Here is a 20,736-nt window from a genome sequence, read left to right on the forward strand (position 1 = left end):
CAAAATATGTATTTTAACACTGAAAAGATGGGGTTGCCTTATGCACCCTGATCAGTGGTGTTTGATTATGTATTTAACCACAATTGGTTTTAACAGACAGCAGAATACCCACTACCCTCTCTGATTAATTCCACTACTTGGATCCTGTCCAAAGTGTTATTCAACTGGACAGTTGGGGTCAGAAACCGTGTCTGCCAAACATCACTTAGTTTAAAAGCTGATACTTGTACACTTGTTGTTCAGATCATGACCCAAGATACTCAGGACCAGAGCCCAATTGCTTTGGAGGCCCTTCCTGCTTCTTTGCCTTTTTAATACCCATAACTTATTTCCTATGTTCACAAAGTTCCACACGCCCTCCACCCAGGAAGTCTCAAATGAACCTGTATCCGAGGTCACGATTGCAGATGTCAGAGCAGCCCTCTCGAAGGTCAACCCACGGAAAGTGACTGGCCCGGATGTGGTAACCGGACAAGCACTCAGATCCTGTGCGGACCAGCTGGCGGGGGTATTCACAGACATCTTCAACCTCTCTTTACAAATATCTGAGGTCCCTATCTGCTTCAAGACGAGTACCAAAGAAAAGCCAGGCAGCGTGCCCTAATGACTATTGTCTGGTGGCTCTGACATCCATTATTATTAAGTATTTCGAAAGGTTAGTCATGGCGTGAATTAATTCCAGCCTCCCATATTGCCTGGATCCACTACAGTTCACCTAGCACTGCAACGGGGCCACAGCAAACGCCATCTCCTTGGCTCTGCACTCAACCCTGGAACACCTAGATAACAAAAACACCCATGTCAGACTCCTATTTAATGACTACAGCTCAGCCTTCAACACCATTATTCCTACAAAACCCATTTCCAAACTCCGTGGCCTGGGCCTTGGCTCCTCCCTTTGCTACTAGATCGTAGACTTCCTAACCTACAGATCATAAGAACATAAGAAATAGGAGCAGGAGTAGGCCATCTAGCCCCTCGAGCCTGCCCCGCCACTCAATAAGATCATGGCTGATCTGACGTGGATCAGTACCACTTACCCGCCTGATCCCCATAACCCTTAATTCCCTTACCGATCAGGAATCCATCCATCCGCGCTTTAAACATATTCAGCGAGGTAGCCTCCACCACCTCAGTGGGCAGAGAATTCCAGAGATTCACCACCCTCTGGGAGAAGAAGTTCCTCCTCAACTCTGTCTTAAACCGACCCCCCTTTGTTTTGAGGCTGTGTCCTCTAGTTTTAACTTCCTTACTAAGTGAAAAGAATCTCTCCGCCTCCACCCTATCCAGCCCCCGCATTATCTTATAAGTCTCCATAAGATCCCCCCTCATCCTTCTAAACTCCAACGAGTACAAACCCAATCTCCTCAGCCTCTCCTCATAATCCAAACCCCTCATCTCCGGTATCAACCTGGTGAACCTTCTCTGCACTCCCTCCAATGCCAATATATCCTTCCTCATATAAGGGGACCAATACTGCACACAGTATTCCAGCTGCGGCCTCACCAATGCCCTGTACAGGTGCATCAAGACATCCCTGCTTTTATATTCTATCCCCCTCGCGATATAGGCCAACATCCCATTTGCCTTCTTGATCACCTGTTGTACCTGCAGACTGGGCTTTTGCGTCTCATGCACAAGGACCCCCAGGTCCCTTTGCACGGTAGCATGTTTTAATTTGTTTCCATTGAGATAGTAATCCCATTTGTTATTATTTCCTCCAAAGTGTATAACCTCGCATTTATCAACGTTATACTCCATTTGCCATATCCTCGCCCACTCACTCAGCCTGTCCAAATCTCTCTGCAGATCTTCTCCGTCCTCCACACGATTCACTTTTCCACTTATCTTTGTGTCGTCTGCAAACTTCGTTACCCTACACTCCGTCCCCTCCTCCAGATCATCTATATAAATGGTAAATAGTTGCGGCCCGAGTACCGATCCCTGCGGCACGCCACTAGTTACCTTCCTCCAACCGGAAAAATACCCATTTATTCCGACTCTTTGCTTCCTGTCGGATAGCCAGTCCCCAATCCACTTTAACACACTACCCCCAACTCCGTGTGCCCTAATCTTCTTCAGCAGCCTTTTATGGGGCACCTTATCAAACCCCTTTTGGAAATCCAAAAACACCGCATCCACCGGTTCTCCTCCATCAACCGCCCTAGTCACATCTTCATAAAAATCCAACATGTTCGTCAAGCACGACTTTCCCCTCATGAATCCATGCTGCGTCTGATTGATCGAACCATTTCTATCCAGATGCCCTGCTATCTCCTCTTTAATAATGGATTCCAGCATTTTCCCTACTACAGACGTTAAGCTGACCGGCCTATAGTTACCCGCCTTTTGTCTCCTTCCTTTTTTAAACAGCGGCGTAACATTAGCCGTTTTCCAATCAACCGGCACTACCCCAGAATGCAACGAGTTTTGATAAATAATCACTAACGCATCCACTATTACCTCTGACATTTCTTTCAATACCCTGGGATGCATTCCATCCGGACCCGGGGACTTGTCCACCTTCAGTCCCATTAGTCTACCCAGCACTGCCTCTCTGGTAACATTAATTGTATTAAGTATTTCTCCTGCTGCCAACCCTCTATCGTTAATATTTGGCAAACTATTTGTGTCCTCCACCGTGAAGACCGACACAAAAAACTTATTTAAAGACTCAGCCATATCCTCATTTCCCACTATTAACTCCCCCCTCTCGTCCTCCAAGGGTCCAACATTCACTCTAGCCACTCTATTCCTTTTTATATATTTATAAAAACTTTTACTATCATTTTTTATATTAATTGCTAGCCTAGCTTCATCGTCTATCCTTCCTTTCTTTATCGCTTTCTTAGTCTCTCTTTGTTGTTTCTTAAATTTTTCCCAATCACTTGTTTCTCCACTATTTTTGGCCACTCTGTACGCAGCTGTTTTTATTTTAATACTCTCCTTTATTTCCTTCGTTATCCACGGCTGGTTCTCCCTTTTCTTACAATCCTTGTTTTTTGCTGGAATATATTTTTGCTGAGAACTGAAAAGGATCTCCTTAAAAATCCTCCACTGTTCCTCAGCTATCCTACCTGCCAGCCTGCTCTCCCAGTCTACCTTAGCCAATTCATCCCTCATCCTATCATATTTCCCTCTGTCCAAACAGAGGACACTGGTTTGGGACCAAACTTTCTCCTCTTCCATCTGAATCAGAAATTCGACCATATTGTGGTCACTAGACCCAAGAGGGTCCTTCACAATAAGATCCTTAATTCTACCTACCTCGTTACACAATACCAGATCCAAAATAGCTCGTTCCCTCGTCGGTTCCGTAACATGCTGTTCAAGGAAACTATCCCGACAGCATTCTAAGAACTCTTCCTCCATTCCACCCTTACCGACTTGAGTCTGCCAGTCAACGTGCATGTTGAAGTCCCCCATGATTATTGCCGTTCCGTTTTTACACGCATCCCTTATCTGCTTGTTTATAGCCCTCCCTACCTCAACATTATTATTTGGGGGCCTATATACCACACCTACTAGTGTCTTTCTCCCTCTACTATTCCTCATCTCTACCCATAATGATTCCACGTTTTGTTCCTCAGAGCCTATGTCATCCCTCAGTACTACCCTGATATTATCTCTTATTAATAGCGCGACCCCACCACCTTTTCCTTCCTGTCTATTCTTCCTAAACTGATACCCCTGGATATTCATCTCCCAGTCCTGGTCACCTTTCAGCCACGTTTCTGTAATGGCCACTAGATCGTACTCACTTGTGCTGATTTGCACCATCAACTCATTTACCTTGTTCCGAATGCTTCGTGCATTCAGGCAAAGTGTCCTTATTCCAGCTTTTATCTGGACCCGCTTTGATGAGTCGCGAACACCCTCTCCCTCTACTCCCTTATCTAAATTACCGCCTTCATTCACTTGCACCCTCTCCTCTACCATTAATTTTGTAATTCCCCTTACCCCTGCATCCTCCCCCCCATCAATTAGTTCCTTGATCCTAGTCAACTCTTCTAGCTCCCCTCCCCCCAACCTATCTAGTTTAAATTCTCCCCAGTAGCCTTAGCCAACCTACCGGCCAGGATATTGGTCCCCGTGTGATTCAAGTTCCACCCGTTTTTTGTATACAGATCACCCCTGCCCCTAAAGAGGTCCCAATGGTCCAGGAACCTGAATCCCTGCCTCCTGCACCAGTCCCTCAGCCACACATTCATCTTCCACCTCACTCCATTCCTGCCCTCACCTTCCCGTGGCACAGGCAGTAATCCTGAGATTACTACCTTTGCTTTCCTCTTTCTCAGCTGTCTCCCTAATTCCCTGTACTCCCTTTTCATGACCCCTTCTCCCTTCCTACCCACATCAGCGGTACCAATATGTACCGCTACCTCAGGCTCCTCTCCCTCCCACCTCAGGATTTCCGGGACGCGACTAGCGACATCCTGGATCCCGGCCCCAGGGAGGCAGACCACCATGCGAGAATCCGTAAGGATAGACAACAACATCTCCTCCATGATCATCCTCAACACCAGTGCCCCACAAGGCTGTCTCCTCAGGCCCTTACTATACTCCTTATACACCTATGACTGTGTTGCCAAATTCCCCTCCAACACGATTTCCAAGTTTGCTGATGACACCACCATAGTGGGCCAGATCTCCAATAATGACGAGAGTACAGGAAACGGATAGAGAATCTGTTGAACTGATACGACAATAATAATCTCTCCCTCAATGTCAACAAAATGAAGGAGATAGTCATCGACTTCAGGAAGCATAATGGAGGACATGCCCCTGTCTACATCAATGGGGACGAGGTAGAAAGGGTCGAGAGCTTCAAGTTTTTACGTGTCCAGATCACCAACAACCTGTCCTGATCCCCCCCCCCATGCCGACATTATAGTTAAGAAAGCCCACCAACACCTCCACTTTCTCAGAAGACTAAAAAAATTTGGTATGTCCGCTACGACTCTCCCCAACCTTTACAAGTGCACCATGGAAAGCCTTCTTTTTGGTTGAATCACAGCTTGATATGGCTCCTGCTCTATTCAAGATCACAAGGAACTGCAAAGGGTTGTGAACAAAGCCCAGTCCATCTCGCAAACCAGCCTCCCGGACATACTCTCTTCCACCTTCTTCCATCAGGAAAAAGATTCCGAGGTCATGTACCAACCGACTCAAGAACAACTTCTTCCCTGCTGCCATCAGACTTTTGAATGGGCCTACCTCGCATTAAGTTGATCTTTCGCTACACTCTGGCTATGGTTGTAACACTACATTCTGCACTCCCGCCTTTCCTTCTCTACGTACGGTATTCTTAGTCTGTGTAGCATGCAAGAAATAATACTTTTCACTGTATACTACTACATGTGACAACAATAAATCAAATCAAACCTCTAAAGGTACCACCCAGCCCCAGCTGAGCAAACACCAATTTCATGGAAACCTCTGGCTGCCATATGGTGCACAGGTGCTTTGCCTGAGTTTTGGTTCTGCTGAATTCACAGATTAATGCTTTCTTTTGCAGATTGTCTGTGGGGTAGTTTAGAATCACCAACTCTTAAAATACTCACCCTAATGATACGATAGAAGATGAAAGTACAGCAGGTATCATTTAGACTTCTTGACACACACGCTCTGAAATTTTATGGATCTATTTTTCTAAAATAGTGCTGTATAAAAGACTACAGAGGAGGTGATTTTATTTCTTTACAAAAATACGAGGATGAACATTGCAACTCAGTTTTGCCTGTGCATTTAGCTATTAGATTAACCTATCGTATCCCGTCAGTCAAATCACTTTCTCACCTGCAGTACCTACAGGAAATGTTGCTAAAGCAAAACCAGTGATTGTGCAGGGTGTTATACAGCGGCATAATCACAGCAGATAGCCTGATTTGATCATCCTAAACTACGACATTCAACCCGACTGTAAACAGAAGCAAAGTTATTTTAAAGGCCTCAAAATTGTTTTTATATAAATGGGTATGTATTCCATGAAATATTAACTGTGTTTCACAAATTATTTGTGACTATGAACAAACCTGAAAGGGTGCCAGAAAATCTAAAACACTAAAAACATATATCTGGGGTGAAAGGTCCCAATCTTTCCAAAGTGAATGGAATTTAACAGTGAAAGATTGCCAAGCTTATGCACACAAGGTCTTGGTTTCCTAACAAGCAACTACCGATTAGAACTGCAAGACAGCTTTTATAGTTTCCAAAACAAGTAAGCAAGCAGCTAACTGAAACAGATCTTGCAGTTGTTGTACACAAAACTCTCATCCTGCAGCTTTACCGCACTCTCTCAAGTGCACCTTGTTCTAATATAATGGGCCAGGGTACAGGTTTTGGGACAAAATGGGAGATGGGATGCAGATTTGACCCCAATGCTCAGGATCACCAAATTCAAGAGGCACTGAACGAAGATCAGGTGCTCCCTATGAAGAGAGAAAGGGAAAATAAGAAGGAGGGTTACAGCAAGCTGCTTTTAATACTGTGAAAGAGAAGCATGCCCAGGAAGATCAGCAGAGAAAAAGGGGGAGTAGGCCAGTGGGGGGAGGCCAAGGAAGTAATTAATAAAAGGATACAATTTGTTATTAACCTTCCCTCAAACATAAAAACTTAAACTGCAGCACACAGAATTATTTTACATATGTTTCTTTCAAAACAAATCAAAGCACATATTCTAATGGCTACATCTCTGCTTATTTCATCTTTCACTTACCCCATTTAAAGGCAGATCTTGTCCTAACAATAGGGTTTCTCTACTGGCTTAGGAGTGGAGGAGAAGGTATCGTTCATTTGAAGAATGTCAACAGGAAATTACATCAACTTCCACGGCATTTAGAATTGAAATAGAATGGCAGTGTGCCAATTCATGCCTACTTCCAGTCTGCTAGCTATTCCACTGGGAATGGATTACAGAATTTTTGCTCCAGAGTGTTCAGAAAAACAATGTGGAAGAGCAACGGCATCTATCCAGACAACCTGAGACTTTGGCAACACACTTCTAAAATTTTTTTTATTTTACAGGGAAAGATAATATTTGGGCATTAAATTTAAATATTTTTTTAACTGGTATCACCGAAAAGGAAATCTCAACATGATGACTCCTTTAAAAAACATGGCACTCTCAGAAAACTGCGCTTATTCCCAGTATTGCTTTTCATTCTCTCCATTTTAGTCCTCATATTTGAAAAGTGAGTGCTGAATTACCAAAATAATAACCATTGAAATTAATGTTAAATTAGCTTCATCGTGTTGTCATATTCACAATTTTCAATTTAATATCCTGCTTCCCTGATTAGGCTACTGGCCAATTATTTAAACAGAAAATTTTCAAAAATGAATAATAAAGCAAAGCAAAGTAATTTTAATTTTTCACATACTTATTTTATAAGAGTCCCCTTCTGAACTAGGTAAATGATAGACTGAAATTGATATTTTGAAACATATTCTTTCATGGCACTTCTTGAACAGTTAAACACTAGTTGATGTTAAACAATGAAGCTGCTTCTTCTTTGTGAATGTGAATTCGTGTGTGCTAGAAAGCATTAAATAATTCATCAACATTAGCAACTGCAATGCTAAATATTGCATGAATCATACTAGCTATGGGAAGTTGGCAGTGCTTCACTCAGGGAATTATGGGCTGCAGCATTGTACTGGAACAAAGATGATAGGAAAGCACTAGAGAACTGCTGGGTCCAAATGACCAGGTAACCCCATTTTTAGTCTTTTTACCCTAATGTTATGTCTTTTTGTTCCCACAAATTAGAAATGATCACACTTTGGACTCAAGCAACCAGAGCTTCATGGAGTCTATTTCTTGCTGCTCTCCATGTGACTGGCAGACCGATAGATCAATATATTGTTAATCATCCCATGACGAGTGCAGCAGTTAATTGTGGCACCTCAGGATATATATTCAAATAACAGTCAGCTGCTAGCACTTTATAAAGAATATAGCAATATAACATTCCTCCATTTTTAGAAAAATGTGTAATGCTTCCATATTTATGTAACTTCTAATCATTCACTCCTTTTTCTAAAAATTATCAACTTTTATAAATAAACTGAACACTTCAGTCTTTTATGGCTCATTTTCTTTTCTCAGAAAAACATTACTCACGGTATCATTTGGATGCTAAGAAGTTGTGCCTCCATCTTGTGGATTTGGCATTCATCATATTTAATTGACACGCTGCACATGGCAATGCTGTGCGTGTTGCTCCTGGTGTTGTAAGAGTCGAGCCTGATGTCACTAATGTTACGTTATTCGATGGTGATGTTGATGATGTTGCACTGCTTGTCAGTGATGCGGTTGTCTTGCTGGTTGGTAATGTTGCTGGTGTATTAATGATCTTTGCTGCTTTCGCAGCTCAGGTGTTGGTTGAATATGGACCCGCTTCCTTCTCATTTGCTTTTATGCTCCAGTCTCAATGATGCACGATCTCAGAGTCTCAGCTTCAACTTTTGCTGCATTCCAGGTTTTCATGATTGGAACCTGTACGTATGCAGTTTGTCCTATCAACAGCTTTGGCAGGGATTTAACATGCTTGTTGAATGTTAACCTCCTTCTACCTGCAAATTGGAGTTGTTTTACTTGGAGGAAGGAGCTTGTTTGACAGAGTTATCTTGTATTTTTTTCCCATTCAGATAATTTTATGGCAGCCATGAGGGGCATACTCCGAGTGATAATAAGGCAAGCTTTACCTCTCACCAGTGTGTGGGTTCTCTTGACCACTTGGATGTCTTTATAGAAAGGCCTGTCCCCTTGGATAATTTGATGATGAGGTGATGATATTGAACCCATTCTGTTCAGTGAATCACTTAACTTCTCTGGGGATGAATTTAGTTCCATTGCAAATTATTATTCTTCAGGAATCCTTATTCAGTGGTTAGCACTGTTACCTCAGTGCCAGGAACCCAGGTTCAATTCCAGCCTTGAGTGACTGTCTGTGTGGAGTTTGCATGTTCTCCCCCTGTCTGCGTGGGTTTCCTCCAGTGCTCCAGTTTCCTCCCACAGTCCGAAAGACTTGTTGGTTAGGTGTATTGGCGATGCTAAATTGTCCCTTAGTGTCAGAGGGATTAGCAGGGTAAATACGTGGAGTTACAGGGATAGGACCTGGGTGGGATTGTCAGTGCAGGCTCGATGGGCCGAATGACCTCCTCCTGCACTGTAAGGATTCTATAAACAGAACTCGTTTTGCTGGGATGATTGTTGTACCTCTCAAATCTTTCACCTTTCGGATAAAAAGGAATATTAAATATTCCTACAACTATGAAACACCATTCTTGATAGTATGCGAATAAATTGGCTCCCACAGTGTGCCATGGTCTGGATGTTACTTCAGTCGCTCTCATCTTCTCTTTCTGCAGTGTATTTCTGTATTTAAGGTATGTCGATACCATTTTTCCGATGTCTTTGTAGATGGCTATCTAATATACAGGTGATCTGGCTTAGTGCTTACACTTCTCCATTCCTATGTGGTCTTCATGTATCTTCCAGAGAAGTTCTTCCTGCACTGTTCTGGGTTTGATTATTCTGGGTTCGGCTATCAGAACACCATCTTCCAATGAGATGTCTTCTCTGAGAAACCAATACTGTCACATTGCTGGTTGTGTTTGCTGCATCTCATCAGGCCTTGCTCCCTGGACCACTTGCTGAGGGAGCATCTGCCTCTGTCTTTGTTGGTCTCATCTCTTATTTGACTTGGTTTCAGTGGTGTTTATATTCACTAAGTGATGGATCTTTAGACCGAGTTCTTTAATGTCAGTTTCTCCTGTGACAACAACCAGGATGGACATCTGCTAGCGCCATTTCTCTTCCTGGCTTGTGTTTCAAGTGAAATCATAACTTTGACACCTCCATAATCTCTGCAGTCTGGTTGGTACTTTACACAGTTTTCTTGTAGTTCTGCTCTAGTGGGTGATAATTACTGTCCACCAAGACAGTTCTCCCATAGAGATCTGTACGGAATTTCTCACATCCATACACGATTGCCAAAAGCTCTGTTTCTATATCTGGTCTCAGTTCATAGAATCATAGAAACCCTACAGTGCAGAAAGAGGCCATTCGGCCCATCGAGTCTGCACCGACCACAATCCCACCCAGGCCCTACCCCCATATCCCTACACATTTACCCACTAATCCCTCTAACCTATGCATCTCAGGACACTAAGGGGCAATTTTAGCACGGCCAATCCACCAAACCCGCACATCTTTGGACTGTGGGAGGAAACCGGAGCACCCGGGGAAAACCCACGCAACTTGATGTTAGTTGATGTGAGAGCTTTCGATGTCAATACTATCAGTTTTCTTTCTTGTATCTGGGCCACACTCAGTCATTTTGTCAAAACATCTACTTCCAGATTGACAAGCTTCTTCCTGTTGTAATATGATAGACTTTTCTCCTTGTATACTACCTCAGAATTACAGGATCATGAATTGTTACAGTACAGGAGGCCATTCGGCCCATCATGTCTGCATAGGCTCTCCAAATGTCCAGTTCCCTTAGTGCTAACAGTTTAATTCCCTTTTAAATGTTTCAATTGAACATGATTCTACCACAATCTTGGACAGTGTGTTCCAGACCTTAACCACCTGCTGCGTGAAAAAAAAGTTCTCAAATTTTTCTCCTTTGCCAGTTATTGTAAATCTGAGCCCTCTCACTCTCAATCCTTCCACATGTGGGAGTGGCTTCTCCCCATCATCTCTGTCCATTCCCCAATAAAATAACACAGTAGAGTTCTTCAATCTACTTTCAAAACTGAAGTTCTTCATCCCTAGAATCATTCTTGAACCTTTTTTGCACTCTCCCCAATGCCTTCACATCTTTCCTAAAATGCAGCACCCAGAACTAGACACAATACTCCAGCTGAGACCAAACTAGCGCCGAATACAAATTCAACATAACCTCCTTACTCTTATGTTTTATGCCCTTATTAGTAAAGCCTAGGTTACTGTATTCTTTATTGACCACTCTCTCAACCTGTCCTACACTTTCAATGACTTATGGATATAAATACCCAGGTCCCTTTACACTTGCACCCACTTTAGTGTTGTCCCATTTATTTGATATTGTTCTTCCTACCAAAATGAATCACTTCAAATCTTTCCACACTGAACTTCATCTGCCATCTTTCCACCCATTCCAACAACTTGTCTATGTCCTGAGGTTCTACACTGTCCACCTTGCAGTTCACGATAATATGAAATTTCATATCATCCTCAAACTTTGAAATTGTGCCACGTACACCAAGGTCTAGGTCATGAATATATATCAGGAAAAGCAATGATCCCAATACTGACCCCTGGGGAACTTCACTACAAAACCTTCTTTTCATCCGAAAAACATCCATCAACCATTACATTCTGTTTCCTGTCACTCAGCCAATTTCATATCCATATTGCTACAGTCCCTTTTATTCCACAAGCTATAACTTTGCTCATAAGTTTAGTTTGTGGCACTGTATTAAACGCCCCAAGTCCACGTACACCACATCAACAGCATTACCCTCATCAACCCTCTCTGTTAGCTCTTCAATAAACTCCTGAAAATAGATTAAATAAAAATTTCCTTTAACAAATCCATGCTGGGGTTCTTAATTAGCCTGTGATTATTAATTGTATCCCAGATTATTGGCTCACATCTTGGGTCTCTGGAAGATGCGAAATGGAATCCCTTAGAAATCCCAATGCAAGGATTCAATGGGAAATACCTGAGAAGTTTCAAATTCTGATGGTCAGTTTCCCTCGGCTCCTCTGAAAAAGCCACCAACTCTTGAGCTAGAGTTGGAGACTTTGGAATGTTCCAACTTAATTACCTGGATAGTTACCAAGGAAATATTATGTATCATCTTATCAATAGAATGGGATTGCATTGGAGGGGGTGCAGAGGAGATTCACCAGGGTGCTGGACCTGGGATGGAAAATTTAAGTTATGAAGAGAGATTGGATAGGCTTGGGTTATTTTCGTTGAAGCAGAGAAGACTGAGGGGCGACCTGATCGAGGTGTACAAGATTATGAGGGACATGGACAGAGTGGATAAGGAGCAGCTGTTCTCCTTAGTTGAAGGGTCAGTCACAAGGGGACATAGGTCCAAGGCAAGGGGCAGGAGGTTTAGGAGGAATGAGAGGAAAATTGTTTTTACCCAGAGGGCGTTGACGGTCTGGAATGTGCTGCCTGGGAGGGTGGTAGAGGCAGGTTGTCTCACATCATGTGCCTGGATGAGCACTTGGCACAGCATAACATTCAGGGCTATGGGCCAAGTGCTGACAGATGGGATTAGGTGCAGTTCAGGTGTTTTTAATGTGTCGGTGCAGACTTGGTGAGCCTCTTCTGCACTGCATAATTCTATGATTCTATGATCATGTCTGGCTCTTGGCTAATTTTACAACTGGCAACCCCCTCCACCACACCCCCCAACTCCCTATTGAACCGTCCTGCACACCCCCCCCCCCCCTCCCCAACCAACTCACCTCTTGATCCTCCAGGACACCCCAGCCAACAAAAGCTCATCACCCAACTTGCCTTGCCACCTCCCATCCTATGCAACCTGTCACCTGCCACCCACCACCCACATACCTCACTCACACTCATTCAGTAACACACTGAAAAATGATTTAAATAACCCAAAGCTTTTCACTGTAACTGAATGAAGGCTTATCAGAGTACAATAACTAGTGCCATAAAAAGGGGGCATGGCTTCACTCCCCCAGCAATCCTGCCCGACACAGAAGGACTCCAGGAACAGGAACATTCTGCATTTCTGAAGAGGCCTAAAGTAGTCCAGGCCAGAGCTCCAGTGTTGTGCAATCCAACAGTCAATCCTCAGAAGGTTTGGTCCATTGTTTCTAAATGTTTCCCCATCATGAAATGAAACTGAGTGGCCTTTAGTTGCTGCGCTTACCTTTATATCCTTGTATGAACAAGGGTGAAATATTAGCAATTCTCCAGTCCTTTGGCATCATCCAGAGTCTTAAGAATACTGAAAAATTATGACCAGTGCCTTGGTAATTTCCACTCACTTCCCTCAGTATACTATGATGCATCTCATCCAGTGCCTCGTCAACTTTATGTCCAGATATTCTATCCAATATCTCCTCCTTGTTCATTTTAAACCCTTCTAGTGTCTGAACTACCTCTTCTTTCACCATGGCCTCGGTCACATCTTCTTCCTTGGTAAACACAGATGCAAAATATTAATTTAATACCACAGCTATTCCCACTGACTCCATGCATAAATCCTCTTTTTAGGCCTTAATTGTCTCTACACATCCTTTTTACAACTTTACTATTTATATACACATAGCAAACTTGGGCACTCCCTTTTATGTTGGCTGCCAGTTTCTTTTCATACTCCCTCTGTTTTGTTATTTGCTTTTTCGCATCCTCTCTGAACCTTCTATACCCAACCTGACTGTCAATTGTATTTTCTACCTGATATCGGTCATAAGCACGTCTTTTTTTTTTCATCTTAATTTCTGTCTCTTTTGTCATCCAGGGAGCTCTGGATTTGTTTATCCTACCTTTCCCATTTGAGGAATATATATTGACTGTGTCTGAACTCTCTCAGAAGGTAACCCATTGCCTGGCTACATTTGCCTGCCAAATTTTGACCCCACCTCTGGAGTTCAGCTCTTTGTCCATGTTTGAACCAAGACTGTAATGAGATCAGGGCCTGGCAGAACCCAAACAGAGAAGCAGTGAACAGGTTATTGCTAAGCAAGTGCCACTTGGTAGCACTCTTGATGACCTCTTCCATTACTTCATTGATGATTGAGAGTAGACTGATGGGGCGCTAATTGGTGGGTTGAATTTGTCCTGTTTTTTGTGTACAGGACATACTGGGCAATTTCCACGTTGCCAGGTAGATGAAAAAGAAAAGACGTGCTTATGGAGATGTCAGGTAGAAAATACAATTAAGAATCAGGCTGGATATAGAAGATTCAGTGTTGTAGTTGTACTGGTACAGCGTGGTTAGGGGTATGAAAAGTTCTGGAGTACCAGTCTTCAATACTATTGCCAGAATGTTGTCAGGGCCTATGGTCTTTGTAATATCCATCAAGCCTGTACAGGTTCCACTACCTCTCCACCACCTCCACAGCCAGTCCTAATGTCCCAAGAATCTAAAGTCCCCTCCTGCATCATGTTTCCAGCCACACTTTGATCTGTTTTATCCTCTTATTTCTATATTCCCCTGCGCGTGTTACAGGAAGTAATTCAGAGAATACTAATCTTCTAATCATTCATGACTACAGCCATCGCTAGCTGAGCCAGCATTTATTGCCCATCCCTATTTGCCCTTGAGGAGGGTAGTTAAGAGTCAACCACATTCCTGTGGGTCTGGAGTCACATGTCGGCCAGACCAGGAAAAGATGGCACATTTCCTTCCCTAAAGGACATTAATGAACCAGATGGGTTTTTACAACAATCAACAATGGTTCGTTCCATGGTCGTCATTAAACTTTTAATTCCAGATTTTTACTGAATTCAAATTTTACCATCTGCCATTTCCAGATTCAAACCCGGGTCCCCAGAGCTTTACTCTGGGTTACGAGTCCAGCGACAATACCACTACACCAACGCTTGCTAATTTCCTACCTTGCTCCCCAAGTTCTGATTTCAGAACCGCATCCCTCTCACTACCTACGTTGTTTGTATCTTCATGGACCATGACTGCTTGCTGTTCAGCCTCCCCCCTCAGAGTGCACTGCCGCTGCTCAGTGACGTCTTTAACTCTGGTACTTGGGATGCAATACAGCCTGGATTCATGTCTGCAGCCTTAGAAATGTCCATCTATTCACCTATCAAATGACCTATCACCATTGCTCTTCCAGTCCTCCCTGTACCCCTGTAAAGCTGAGCCATCCATGGGTCCTGGGACTTGTCTCCGGCTGCTCTCTCCAGATGAACCATCACACCTCATCAGCATTCAGAACTGAATATCGCTTGCAAAGTTGGATGCAGTCAGGGAACTCATGCACCACCTACCAGTCTTGGCTGTCTTGTGATCCGTTTCCCTTTCTCCCTACATGCACTTAAGCTGTGGGCTGACCACACCTAAAGATGTGCTATCTATCCACAAAGCTCTCAACTTCACAAATACCCTGCAATGATGCCAGCTGGTGTTCAAGTTCTGAAACCTGGAGTTCAAATTGTTTCAACTGACAACACTTCCTGCACAAATGGTTATCGCAGACAGAGGAAGCATCCTGGAGTTCACACATAGCACACGATGGGCACTCCACTGATGGAGCAACCCTGCCATCTCTCCGTCAGTAACCTTGTTAAATCTTACTATTGCAAATTAACCTTTGGCAACACTAATAAACCTTAATATGACTTATCTTACCAATATGAACAAATCTTACCAATACTGTTAAAGGTAAATAGACAAGACATGGATGTGGATGGGAAAAGCTGGAGGGAGAAAAAAGTATAATCAAGGAAGGAAAAAAATTAGTTCAGTGGGGAATAATAGGTCTACCCTTAGCAGTCTGGTTTGTGGATCTTGGGAAGGAGGCAGAAGTGAGCTGCTAGGGCTTAGAGTGTATGAGGTTGGAAGCCATAAAGGGAAATCTCCAGAGGAGATGAAGTCACTAACAGTGCTGTAAATGATGGCTAACAGCTTCCCTACATCACAACACTGATTGTAACTGGAAAATATTCACTGGCTGTGACATGCTTTGGTACATGCTGAAATTGCGAAGGGCACTATAAAAATGCAAGTCATTTATTATTTTCTAATATTCTGACAGCCCGCCTGCTGTAAATTACTTCCTTGGTAATCATTTTTCATTTTAGTTCTGCACTCTGATGTTGATGCATTTGACTCTGAGGCTATTATTGCGATTCTCCCTCATTTAACTAGCCAATATTTTAGAGTTAATATCATCTGAGGCTGCAACCATTATTTTATCATAAGCTTTTAGACTTTCCAGCTCCCACCACACTATCAAGCTATGAGCTGTAATGAAGTATCAAGAATTGCAATTCAATGAGGGAGGCCAACTACGTGCAATCTTTTCCCCCTTTTCCATTTTAACTTTGTAAATAAGCTTTTACATAATCAAATTTTATGAGGTTAGGAGGTCACTTGATTACCTAAGGGAGAATCTGCAAAATGTGATAGTTCAGTTATTAGTAATCCTGCCTGAATCAGAAAGTTGAGAATTCAGGACCCACTCTGGAAACTTGAGAACAAAACTTATGCTGGCCTTCCATTGCTTACTGAGGGTGTGCTGCACTGTTGCATGTGCCATCTTTTTGGATGATATGTTTAACCAATACCACATCTGCCCTCTCAGGTAGATGTCATCTCACTATATCAAAGAGTGAGTGGGGAGTTCTCCCAAATGGCCTGGCCAATATTTATCCCTCAATATTTATCACAGCGTGATTATTTGGTCATTTATTATATTGCTGTTTGTAAGAGCTTGCTGTGCAGATTTGCAAGAACATAAGAGATAGGAAGAGGGGAAGCCAGATGTCACCTCAAACTTGCTCTACCATTCAAAAAGATCATGGCTGATCAGATCTTGACCTCAACTCCACTAACCTACCTGCTCCAATAATGTTTGACTCCCTATAGTTCAAGAATCGGTCTATCCCACCCTTGAATATATTAATGACCCAGCCTCCATTGCTTTATGAAGTACAGTATTCCAAAAATCAACAACCCTCAGAAAATAAATTCCTCCGCATCTCCACCTTAAATGGAAGAACCCTTCTTCTGAACTGTGACTGCTCATTCTAGATTGCCTCAGGAGGGGAAACTCATAGTATCTACCCTGTCGAAGAATTGTATATATTTCAATACCATCACTTCTCATGTTTTTAAATTCCAATGAGTCCAGTCCTCACTTAAAGTTGATTGTTTTCCTGAGAATTTGAGACTTTAAGTGAAATGATTTTAAGTGAATCACACGTTCCTATAGAAATCAATGTTGAAATCGGAGTTAGGTCCCTTTGGATATTTCTTGCTCAGAAAACCAATGTACAAGTTGAAATACTGTACCATACATGAGCAGCACTGTGCATTCCTAACTGGAATAACTTGCAAAATAAAATAAATCCTTAAATATAACAGAAATACTACATAAATTCAAATTAGAAAATACTAAATCACACAAACAAGTCTCGAGTAGTATACATTGTTTCACATGCAGCGCTCAAAACTCAGTTGTTTCTCTCCCTCTCCTTTCCCACCCTTCATAATTATTTGCTGTCCCTTCACGTTAACTTTTTACATACACTATGTGCTGTAGCACATGACATTGCAATGTTTGTAATGCCATTAACAATGATGTTCCAGATTACTGCCTGTAGAGTGGTTGGGGTGTGGAATAGACTGCCTGCTGTGATAGTGGAGTCGGACACTTTAGGAACTTTCAAGCGGTTATTGGATAGGCACATGGAGCACACCAGAATGATAGGGAGTGGGATAGCTTGATCTTGGTTTCGGACAAAGCTCGGCACAACATCAAGGGCCGAAGGGCCTGTGCTGTGCTGTTCTATGTATCAAAAATGGCACAGACCAAATCAAGAGAGAAAATACACAAAAATGTCCTCACTCAGTTTCCCTCCACTCCCTTTTCAGCTCTTTCCAATCCATTATGACTACCTCCCTTCACTGCGCTCCCCTGCTTCCCCCACACCCTTTGCCTCTCCCTCCCATTTCCTCTGCCACTCCGGCCCATCTTCCCTCGCCCACTCCCTCCAACCAGGTTGTCCTCATCCCTTTGCTGTTCCCTCCCAATTCCTTCACTGTACCTCTTCCTTCCACCCCCACTGTCTGCCTCCCATACTGATCTCACCCTACTGCTCTCTCCTACTTTCCCAGCCCCAATTCTCTTTATCACTTAGATCCACTCCAGCCGTCCGCCTCCTGTGCTGTCCATCTCCCTGCACTGCTCCCTCCTGCTTGAATGGAAGTGGCAAAGGGGACAGCAAAGTGGGAGAGAGCAGAGGGAGTGATGGAGATTACAGCAGGGAGCAACGGAGTGTGAAGGGAGTTGGAAATGAATTGGAAAGCGGAGAGCAGGTAATAAAAAGCGGTGAAAAGATGTGGAATGTATTGAAGAGAGCATCCTATATTTTGCATTATTCTTTTCCTACAAATTTCTAAATATCCCCTCCCTTGAGCCTTTCCCACAACTATTTAGTTTAAAGTCACAGCCATAGCCCTAGATATTCAATTTGCCTGGACACGTCGCAGCATGGTTCAAGTGAAGCCCGTCCCAACAGACCAGCTCCCTCTATCCCCAATACGCCCCACAAAGTGAAGCCTATTTCTCCCACACTAATACAGTTTTAATCCTATATTTTTATAGCCTGTCTTTCCTTCCACTGGTAAACAAAGTGCATCACAGTTCCTAATCCCTGCAATGTGAACTTGCCAGCAGCTGCTCACGGTTACTTTCCATTCTTGGGCCAATTGAGGCCCTTATGTGGTGCCCAAGGTGAACCCTGGTGACCTTGTTACAAGCTTTCCCTCCTGTTCAAGTGCTCTATACTCCCTGCCATAGTGCTCCCCACTCCTTCCCATCCTTCCAATCACAACCTCCACCCCACCTCACTGGATCTAGTCAGACTGGCCCCGCAGAAATACCCCACTCACATTGATATCCAGCTCCAATGATGTTCTTCATAGGGAACTAGCTGCAATCCCTGCAGTGACCACTACTCCAGGTGGCACTGCTCAGGCTGGTAAGCAGCTCGCAGAAGCAGGAATTCTTCCCAGGTGGGTGTAGTCTTGACCTAAGCCAACTATTGGCCTGATCAGCAACTTCCCAGCCATGCAGAGGCAGGCTTTGCCCCAAATCTTTAGCCCCGTTGAACAGGGCCAATACCTAAAAGGGGGAAAGTTTAAGGGAGATGTGCAGAGGACGTTTTTCACGCAAAGAGTGGTGGGAACATGCTGCCAGAGGAGGTGCTGGAAGGAGGCACATTAGCAACATTTAAGAGGCATCTGGATGGGTACATGAATAGGGAGGGAATAGAGGGATACGGTCTGAACAAAGGCAGAAGGTTTGTTAGTTTAATTAGGGCATCATGATCGGGGCAAGCTTGGAGGGCCGAAGGGCCTAATCCTGTGCTGTACTTTTCTTTGTTCTTTAGTACCTTGAAAGTTCAGTCCAAATGTTTATTACAATATGTTGGCTACAAATAAATTATAAATACTTCACATCAAATGTTTCAAAAATGTCTTCTCTAAACTTTCTTCTGTTCTCCAATTCTTTCTGGTGCTATTGATACTATTTATGCTACTGGTATTCAGGAATTGATAAAATTAAAGTAATGGATAAAATTAGGCAAACATTTCAAAGGCAATATATTCAAAGTGGCTGTTGTGGAGACAAATGCATACATTTAATTGAGAGTGCCAGGTTGAACTACTGGTGTAACACAATGTTTGAGAGGAAAACATGGAGGCTATTGTTAAATCACAAATCAGTAACGACTTCCAGAATGTTGTAAGGGTTTAGCAGCCTGTGTTTGAACTGCACAAGTGATATTGTACCATGGTCTGCAGTTAACTTGGAGCTTAGGGCAACAGAGTAATTCATGAGGACTGTCTTTTGCAATAGCATAAAATGTCACTCACTCAAAGCTTTGTGCTGTCACTCATGTAGAGTGAAGGGAAAGAATGAGAGAGAATACATGTGCGCAACAGAGTGCAAACATGAAAGCAAGAGAGAATACACGAATGTGAAAGAGGGCGAGTGTGAAAACACTAGAACAAACACAAAAAGTAAAAAAGAGAAGCTTCACCAGTTGGGGAGTGTGCAGAAATATTAGGTTGATAGGAAAGATCTGAATGTGGTTCAAGCACAGCCTGGATTTTGGCCATAATCATCTAGATCTGATCTGCTGGCTGATCTACTCTCATGGTAATGCTTCACATATCAGTGTTTTATTTACAAGTAAAAACTATGAAAATTTTAGTTATGCACCATTAAGAATGTTGCCAGCTGTGGCTCAGCAGTGGCATTTTTTGCCTCCGAGAAAATTATGGGTTCAAGCCTTACTCTAGTGAAACTTAAACTACACCAATACTTCAATGCAGCACCGAGCACCTGTCCGTCCCCACAGGTAGCTATTAAAATGCTCTGGCATTCTAAGAAGAGCAGCAGAGTCCTGACCATTATTTATCCCTCAACCGACAGCACACGAACAGATAACCTGCTCACGGTCACATTGCTGTTTGCAAATTGGCTGTCTTGTTTCCTAGATTACAAATGCAAGTCTTTATTTTTTTTTTTAAATGAATTTCACCTTGAACTGGAAGATCAAGCAATCAGGATTCCATTGCTCCTGGAGTTCTATACAATAGGTGCCCTAACAAAATAAACCCCTGCAGCGAGAGGAGTGGCCTGCTGTCATTGACAGTATACATCTCTACTGGTCCACAGAAAAATCAGCCCAATCCCCAATCCTCTGAAGGCAGAGGGTGACCTTGTGCACTTTTATCCAGGAGCGCTTCTCCCATCCGACATTCAACTCTGACCTGAAGCATGTCAAATTACTCCAGAAATGTACACAATTAGACTGCAAATACACCTCCTGTGAACCTTGTGTTTAACATACACAGCTGGACTGTATCAGCATGCAATATGCTCTTCCCTAAAGAGAAAATTAAATGTGCTTTGTTTAAATGTCTTCCAGCTTTCCTGTTTTTATTTGTAATCTGTAGCATTTAGCTTCCTGAAATTAGTAATAGATACAGGAATAG

General features: G+C 43.1%; 1 protein-coding gene across 1 annotated transcript in view; it reads right to left on the reverse strand.

The window, feature by feature from the left end:
• Nucleotides 1-6,802, reverse strand: part of LOC144503772 (E3 ubiquitin-protein ligase HECW2-like) — a 416,880-nt gene extending 410,078 nt beyond the window's left edge. The window contains exon 1 of the mRNA XM_078228621.1: nucleotides 6,719-6,802. The gene's annotated coding sequence lies outside the window, so the exon portion shown is untranslated. The remainder of the gene's footprint in view (nucleotides 1-6,718) is intronic.
• Nucleotides 6,803-20,736: the final 13,934 nt, after the last annotated feature.

This window comes from Mustelus asterias, chromosome 14 (genome assembly GCF_964213995.1).
Source record: "Mustelus asterias chromosome 14, sMusAst1.hap1.1, whole genome shotgun sequence".
In the NCBI taxonomy this organism is placed as follows: Eukaryota; Metazoa; Chordata; class Chondrichthyes; order Carcharhiniformes; family Triakidae; genus Mustelus; species Mustelus asterias.